Below are 9006 nucleotides of genomic sequence, written 5' to 3'. Positions count from 1 at the left end.
AACTTTTGCACTGTCCACTTCCTGCTGTGACAAAACAAATTTCCCACGTGTGGGACTAATAAAGTTTATCTTATCTTATCTTATCTTAAACGCAGAGTAGTTTGGACCTGGAAGCAGGATTCATCATCTCATCACTTAAAGTCTAGGTTGTGTGCTGAGTTGAAGAATCACATTAAATACATTTAAAGTACTGTTGTGGTGGCAGTGCTGTGTTTTCTTTTTGATCATTTGAGTCTTTGAACATCAAATCGACAAAATAAATATAGATCGTTTAAAATGCTCATCTGTAATGTTCTCAGCATTACCATTTCTGTCAGTCGCAGGTTTTATGTCCTTCATCGTTTAATTATAAACATATCTTCACATAGATTAAACATTCAGTCAAACAACTGCTTTCGTTTCTTTAAATTCCCATAAATCAAAGTCACACAATCGCATTAATATCATTCTGAATGTCTCTGTTCTCAGTGGATATCAGTGACTTTCATCCAGCCTTTCATATGACTCACAGCGGTCACAGTGATTGCTGTCTGCAGCCAGGAATCAGATGGTTGTGGTTTAAAAGCAAACAGAGCATCTCTATAATCCAGTGGATTCTGTGGGCTGGATAAGATTTTTTATTCCTGTTTTCCAAAGAGAAACAAGGTTGGTTTGAGTGGAAGAATAAAAAATGAATTCAGCTTTTTGTTATGAATAATATATCTAACATGAATGTTGTATTGGACTATTTCTAGCAGTAAAGTTCGGGAACAATCTGTCCACGTGTAGATCCAAACCGTTCTCATCCCAGGGTGTTGAACGCTCCCATTCTGTCAGGTGCTGATGGCACAAATTCAGACAAGGAGTGTTTGACATTGGGGCAATGATGCTACGGCTGCAGGAATATTAGACGTAAAGCAGCAATGAACCTCTTTTAAAGAGCAACACTTGGAGAGCAGAGGGTGAGGGGTTCACCAGGAGACCGTGAACCTGTTTGGGACTTCTGAATACTTCGGTTGTTTTTTGCTTGACATTTGATTTTGTTCATGTTCAGCCACTTTTCTGAGTGTGTGTTATATTTTATTCGGGATTTTAGTTTCATTAGTCCCCTCAGGGTTTCCCTCCACTGTGTTTTTCGCCTGAGTTTAACTGTGGGAGTCGGCTCCTGTCATGTTTTGAGTTTTACTTCAGTGCTACTTCAGGGGTCACCTGATTGTTGGGATTTTCTTTGTATTTTTTTAATGTCTTAAAATATAAAGCAAAACCATTGTTGTGATTTGACTCCGTATAAATAACATTGAATTGAATTGTCTGTTTTTCTCCCTTCGTGTGTTTCTTGGAGTTTCTGGTTGTTTGACTGTGTGCAAATGTTTTTGTTTGTCTTACTTGGAGTCTTGTGTTTGGCTCTGAAACGATGGCAGTTTCATTTCTACGATATTTTTGCTTTGATTTTATTCACATTAGGTTTAGATAAAGATTGTGACGTGAAGAGCAGTTTCAGTGCATTTTCATACGGGGACAGCTTAAAATAATGTACTTATTGTATTGCATTGTGTTTTATTTTATATTAGTAAATAGAATAGCAATCCCCCCCCCCCACACACACACACAAACACAAACACTTTTTGTATGTTCAAGTGCGTTTCTATCTTCCATTTCTCTATAACGATGAAGACATCTGGAACAACTCCGTGTTCAGTAACTTTGGGACTCAGTCTGGAGCAGCTATGGACTGAACTACCAACTGCCAATTAGTAGATGACCTGCTGCACCGCCTAAACCACCGCTGCTGACACTGTACATCAGCCAGAAACGCTTACAGTGGACCAAAGTTTATTATTTATTAATTTTATTATGTATGGTTAGAGTGAGCTTGTGAAACAACCAGGGGTTTGATCTATTTTTTATTCAAAATGATTTCAAAGAAACGTCAGCAGCAGCAGTGCTGGTAAGAAATATTAGAAAAATACTGTAACGCTGAGGCTGGAGCTCAGAAACACGTTATTTTGATGTTAGATTGTATAAATCATTAAACAAATCTTGTGCATGAACACACTTGAAATTTCTCTTTGAAACAAAGTTTGCTTTTTTGTATTTCTGACACAAACTGGGCCGTGGCTGCTGATTTATATCCAGAGCACTGCGTTTGATACAGTATCACCGATGTGACCATATTCAGCCCAGCAGATGACTGCTCACATCTCTGGGTTTATTAGAAAATTTGTAATAACCCAGACTTCCTCTCTCTAATAGAATAAAGGATGTGTGAATGGCACTTGTAATGATCTGAAGAAGGAGACCCAGTCTTCAGTCATTAGGGATGTAGGCTAATAACTGCTTTGCCACTTCATTACTTCCACACTGAGAGCTGCAAAGGTGTCATTTCATGTCCAGATCTACTAGTATAGTAATAATAAAAATAATGAGTTTTATATCACAGCTTTACCGTGTGAGGGTATTAGGCTGTAGGGGGTACTGTGCTAATAATAATTACTTTGTGTATATGGGAACATATTTTCATATTTCATTGTATGTACTTTATACTTTATGCTAGTTTTTATATATTTTTTCTTCTTCTACAACCTGTAATTCTACTTATTCTGGCTTGTCTGTGTTTGGGTTTCTGTTTTGTTGCCTTGTGTGTCTGCTCTTGTCTTTGGTAATTGTTTGCTCTCAACAATTTCACCTGTATGACTGTGCCTCTGCAATTAACCCCAGTTTATTTTCCTTTCCCCCCCTATTATGTTACCCTTTCCTCCAATTTCCTTACATCTAAACTACACAGCTCATCATAAAATGTGCTGCTCTGCTGCTATTACCAATTGCTTTTTCTGATTGGTCAAACTCTGGAAACAGTGTCCCTTCCATGTGAATGTCCATCCATCCTTATCAGTGCCCGGCAACCACAGGGCGAGAGGCAGGGTACAGCCTGGACACATCGCCAGTGTGACACAGAGACTCAAACACACACTCACAACTATGGAAAGTTTAAAATCACCAGTTAACCTAACCCAACTAATTGCATGTCTTTGAATTGTGGTAGTCGACTCGGCAACAGTGCAAACCCCCACACCACTCATGTGATACGGGTTGATTTAAGTCCCCACCTTTAAGCTGGTTCCAAACATTAGCTAAAGCTAAAAATAAAACAGACTTTAAACTCTTAGCGGTGGCTCACTCGGCTCGTGCGTCGATGAACAATGCAGCTAGCTGCGAGAACTAATGTGAATGGCAGGACACGTTCATCATCAACACTTCGAATGCACTTTGCGGCCCCGTGCTCCTCGTGGCGCTACGCCTGTCTGTGTGTCACTTTGCAATCAATCGGAGACCTCCGTGTCACAGGGCAGTCGCAGGGGGCCTTCGGGAACCGCCGTCATCCCCCCAAGCACAGGCTGTCTTGCGTGCCCGGTGCAACGTGTGGTGCATGCCTGTGAGCTCTCCCGCCCCCCTCTGCCACTCCATCCCTGACCCCGTTCGGGGAGGGGCACCTCCCTGACAAAAGCTTAGCTTGAGTGCTGACTTTCAATAGATCGCAGTGATTAGCTGCTCTGCTATGTACAGAACCCTACACAGAATCAGGTGGTTTACAAGATATTTAGCACCAGCACTTTAAACAGATTTCAAACTGAATACAACTTGTAAATTAGTTGAGGGTCTTCTTTCTGGGTGGAAAGCGAGGGAGGCAGGCAGATGAAGCCTCCCTTCACAGATTTCCTTTTCTTCAGAGGTTTCTCTTTACAGATTGGTGACAGTTGGAAGCATCTACACAAAGGAGAATCGGGTAAGTTGAAACCAAACAGATTTCTCGCAAAGCAAAATACAGAACATGGGGAGCTGAACTTTATTACCACAGTGAGTACGACAATCTGGCATCTACTAAGGGAATCTTCAGCCTTGAGTAGCAGATGAGAAGTCCTCAGATTGCACACAGGTGAGTGATTACCCAACTGCTGCCAGGTGCACAGGAAGTGAAACACACAGCAGAATGATGGACACACACACACACACACACACACACACACACACACACACACACACACACACACACACACATGCACACAGACAGGGAAGAAAAAGTTAAAACAAAGAAGAGGGCAGGTTGGCACAGGAGGACAAGTGCACCATGACACATTTTCACCTCACTATGTTGCTGCTCTGTATACATACAGGTGTGGAACGTCTGAGGTGTATTCCAGAAACCTGGTTCATAATTTCTAAATGTAACCCTGATTCTGAATTTATGTCTCGGCATGTGACAGTAAGAAGAAAACCTGGCTGTGAGGAATAAGAATGATTCCCATTTTCTCCTTCAGTCTCAGGGTCCTCACATTGTTGGTGTTGGCTCACCGTCACACTGTCCTGCATGCTAGGACACTGTGAAAGAGCAGACACACCTGTGCTTTTCTGATAAGTCAAATTGCCTGCTTTAAAAAAAAGGTATATTGAACAGGCACAGCAGTCAATGCAGCTGAGCCAGAAGGTTGACACTTTACTCTCCAGCATCGTCTGCTCATTCAACATTTACCAGACGGGGAGATGTGTATTTTTTAATGGATGACAAAGTGCTAGAATTTACTGTCAATTATATATGAGGCTGTAAAATATACATATTCAGTGTAAAATGATGGGGACAAAACATGAGGAGAAACTGAAGAAAAATACAACAAAATCAATATGACAGATGAGATACGTTTCACCTATTTTGTAGTTTCAAACTAAACTGGTTGTGTGCATGCACTTTACATTGTAAGTTGATGAGGCCATGATAGGGAGAGAAACTAAAAGACTCAAAAATCATTTAGTAACTGCACTCAGTGTGGCGTGAATGAGACACGGCGAGTCCGCGGGTCGAGGTTTTGAGCCATTTTATTTACCGTGGCTGCAGCTCACAAGCTGCCAGCCGCACATACATCACACCACAACCAAAAACACAAGCCTAATTCCCTGTGTTTAACTCGGCGGGCGCGATTGCGGATGCCCCACAGGTGCGTCCGCCCTCGCCGCACGGCACTGCAAACCACGCCCCACCACACTCAGGTATACGCCGATTGTGTTGGTCTCCATTTTGTTGTCAAAACAACCCTGACGCCACCAGACCCCTGAATGTTGTGCTATTGGACTCTAAGATGCTACCAACTGTCACGGGCTGGGTCTGTGACCCAGCATTTTGAGTTTGTAGTTACCTTATGTTATTGAAGATATGTTAGATTATAATTAATTACATCAACAACCAGAACCTGAGTTTCTTGTATTTTGTCATTGTTTATGTTAAATCATCTAGTTATCTTAAAGCGCCTTAGTTGCTCGGTCTTTAGTCCTTGTTTATCTCGATCCTTTCACGTCGTCTCTCCTTATGTTCCAGTCTCCCTTGTTCATGTTGTCAAGTCAGTATTATGTCTGCCTCAGTCATGTCTCCTGCTTTATTTTGAAAGAGTCTGGTGTTCTTTGTTCATTGTATTTAGTTTTACTTCCCCTGTCCCGTCATCAGGTTCATGTGTGTCAGCTGTTTGCCCTTGTGTGTTTCCACTCCCCTGATCATGTCTGTGGGTATTTAGTCTCTGTGTTTCATTCAGTCGGATCGTCTGTGTCACCGCCCCCCCCCCCCATCTGTTTTTTTTTTTTTTTATCCACAGCCCATGTTACTTTGTTTTTATTTCATGTGATCAGCTGAAATAAAAGCTCACTTTCTGTTTAAACATTCAAGTCAAGTTCCTTTGGGTCTGGTCTTGGGTCCGTTAAACTAACACACTAGCGTAACCCGCAGTGACACCAACAGATCTTTTAAGTACTACAAGTTGCAAGGTGGGGCTCCATGGATCAGACTGGTTTGTCCAGCACCTCCCACAGATGCTCCATTACATTGAGATATGGGGAATTTGGGCCCAAGTCACACTTGTCGTGCTCGTCAAACCATTCCTGAACCATTTTTGTTTTGAGGCAGGTAGCACTATCCTGCTGAAAGAGGTCGTAGGCATCAGGGCATACCATTTCCATGAAAGGGTCTACATGGTGTGTAACAATGCTTAGCTAAGTGGTATGTGTCAAAGTAACATCAACATGGATGGCAGGACCCAAAGTTTCCCAGCAGAACGTTGCCTGAAGCATCACACTGCCTCTGCTGGCTTGTCTTCTTCCCATAATGCACCGTAGCGAAACGTATTCCCCAACACACACACGCACACGCGCACACACACACCCGGCCATCCACATGATGTAACATCATCATGTTGACCCTTGTCAAAGTTACTCAGATCGTTACGCTAGTTTTTACTCTAACGCATCAAGTTTAAGGAGAAAATATTAACTTGCTCCCTGATGTATCCCACCCACTAACAGGTGGCATAATGAAGAGATAATCAGTGTTATTCACTTCACCTTTCATTGTTTATAATGGTATGCCTGACTGGTTTACTTGCAGGAAGGAGCAGAGAAAGACAGGGCAGAGAAGAGAAACACAAACTGTAGGATAGAAGACACACAATAAATGATATGCTATAGTTACATATACATATACCACGCAAAGGAGAGAGGAGGAGCTTAGAGAATCATGAGGTCCCCAAGCAGCTCAAGCCCAGGAGAACTAAAGTATCTGATCCAGTCCGAACTAAAATGAAGATTTAAATCTTTTTTTAAAAATGTCTTCTTCCCAAAGCCCAAATTTCCAAATGTGCAAAGTAGGTAAAATGTTCCAGTAGCACTGCACACATTCATTCAATTTATAGGCAATGAAGTATTTAAATCCAATTTTTCCAAGTTCAGTATGAACAGGATGTAATGTTAAATGTCCTGTGACAATGAAAAACCTGAATGTTTGAAGTGAAGTAATAAGTTCCCTGCTTGTATTTGTCACTTAAAGACCAACTGGATAAGCATTTATACAGCACTCTTCCAGCATTTTTGACACTTTAGAGCACTCTACACTACATGCCACCTTTTTCACACATTCAAATGGCACTTCATTCTTTGCACTTACTTTGAATTGAATACACGCCTGTGGTCAGTGTTGAATCATCAGTTAATCTAACATTAACCTGTAGGAAACACACAATCTGGTGCTGCATTACCACACAACCCAAAGTGTGTTTTCACCTTGAAGAACCAACACATGACTGTTGCACTAGCAGCTGTGAGAGCTGCCTCTTCACAAACTCCTTTAGACTCAGACTCTAAGCGCATGTCCTCAAAAAGCAGTTTATTGATTTAAGTGTTCCCCTTGAAGTGTGCTTTTAGCTTAAGAGAAATGAATAAGCATCAATTGTTCCACTTATCCACCATCAATAAGGGAGTATGCACTGTTATGCAAGAGCAGCTTCTCTGGCCGAGTCAGCAGCAATTGTATAATCAAGACTGAAAATAAGCTAATTGGTAATTTTTCTACATAATTAAGTCTGTGCCAAAACAATGTTTTTTCATTTACCTAATCTGATTATTTGCAAGGGCAAAAAGAATAGTTGCAACTAGATTATGTTTTGTATTAAGGTAATGAAATTTTTTTAAATTTACGTAGTCAGCAAGCTGCAAATACACTGATAGTGAATGTTTCTGGGAATAAACGAATATTTGTTTTCTGCAAATAATGAGCTAAATGTCATTAAACTTTAATTTTTCTGTGGAAACAATTGTTTATCTGTTTAGACCGTGACGGCTTTAGTTTGGGAAAGATGATGGTCTGTTTCAATAATAATCTTTACATTCAACTCATCAACTGCTGCCAACATCTGCAACACCTTCTGCAAACAAACCTATACATTATGTTAATATCAGCAAACAAGATCTTCCAGCCTGAATCCTGTCTATGTAAAACTGTTTGAATTGAGCACACGATAGATCATCTTTTTTTTTTTTTTTTTTTTTTTTTTTTTTTTTTTTTTTTTTGTAAATACAATGGCAACTGACAACATAAGTCATCACAAGGGCGCTGTCACTTGGTGTTCGCTCGCTCTGCGGTAGAGTATCACTTCCTGTTCCTGCTCAAACACAGTGGTGTTTCTGAGTAGCTTTTCTGCTTAACAATTTAATTTAAATCTTTTGATACATCCCTTTTTCATAGTATAATCTTAACGTGCTTCATCTGAATCACCCTTTCTGTGTACTCACTACCTAATTTATAGCCAAAGTATTCACTCACTGTCTCTTTACTGCTAGCTTAGCTTAGCTCGTAGCCGACTCGTTAGCACCATGGCTACTTCACCTGTCCCTGTTGCACTTTCCTGCTCATTGTGTCAGATGTTTAGTTACTCCTCGGCCTCCTTTAGCAGTAATGATACTTGTAACAAATGTAGCATATTTGCAGCTCTGGAGGCCAGGATTACTGAATTGGAGACTCGGCTTCGCACCCTTCATTCACCCGTAGCTAGCCAGGCCCCTGTAGCTGGTGCAGCCGAAGATAGCGTAGGCCCCGCTAGCTGTTCCCCGGCAGACCCCAAGCAGCTGGGGAAAGAGGGCGGCTGGGTGACGGTGAGGAGGAAGCATAGTCCTAAACAGAAGCCCCAGGTACACCACCAACCTGTTCATGTGTCTAACCGTTTTTCCCCACTCGGCGACACACCCACCGGGGGTCAAACTCTGGTAATTGGTGATTCTGTTCTCAGACATGTGAAGCTAGAGACACCGGCAACCATAGTCAATTGCCTTCCAGGGGCCAGAGCAGGCGACATTGAAGGAAATTTAAAACTGCTGGCTAAGGGTAAACGTAAATACAGTAAGATCATAATTCACGTCGGCAGTAATGACACCCGGTTACGCCAATCGGAGGTCACTAAAATCAATATTGAATCGGTGTGTAACTTTGCCAAAACAATGTCGGACTCTGTAGTTTTCTCTGGTCCCCTCCCCAATCAGACCAGGAGTGACATGTTTAGCCGCATGTTCTCCTTAAATTGCTGGCTGTCTGAGTGGTGTCCCAGAAACGATGTGGGCTTCATAGATAATTGGCAAACCTTCTGGAGGAAACCTGGTCTTGTTAGGAGAGACGGCATCCATCCCACTTTGGATGGAGCAGCTCTCATTTCTAGAAATATGGAC

At 41.7% G+C, this 9006-nt stretch overlaps 1 non-coding gene across 1 annotated transcript; it reads left to right on the top strand.

Annotated features, from left to right (window-relative positions):
- Nucleotides 1-3137: 3137 nt before the first annotated feature.
- LOC134643911 (5.8S ribosomal RNA) lies at nt 3138-3291 on the top strand. Its single transcript, XR_010096421.1, has one exon. It is a non-coding gene; the product is annotated as a 5.8S ribosomal RNA (ribosomal RNA).
- Nucleotides 3292-9006: the final 5715 nt, after the last annotated feature.

This window comes from Pelmatolapia mariae, linkage group LG15 (genome assembly GCF_036321145.2).
Source record: "Pelmatolapia mariae isolate MD_Pm_ZW linkage group LG15, Pm_UMD_F_2, whole genome shotgun sequence".
Taxonomy (NCBI): domain Eukaryota; kingdom Metazoa; phylum Chordata; class Actinopteri; order Cichliformes; family Cichlidae; genus Pelmatolapia; species Pelmatolapia mariae.
This window is presented reverse-complemented; position numbering and strand designations above follow the sequence as displayed.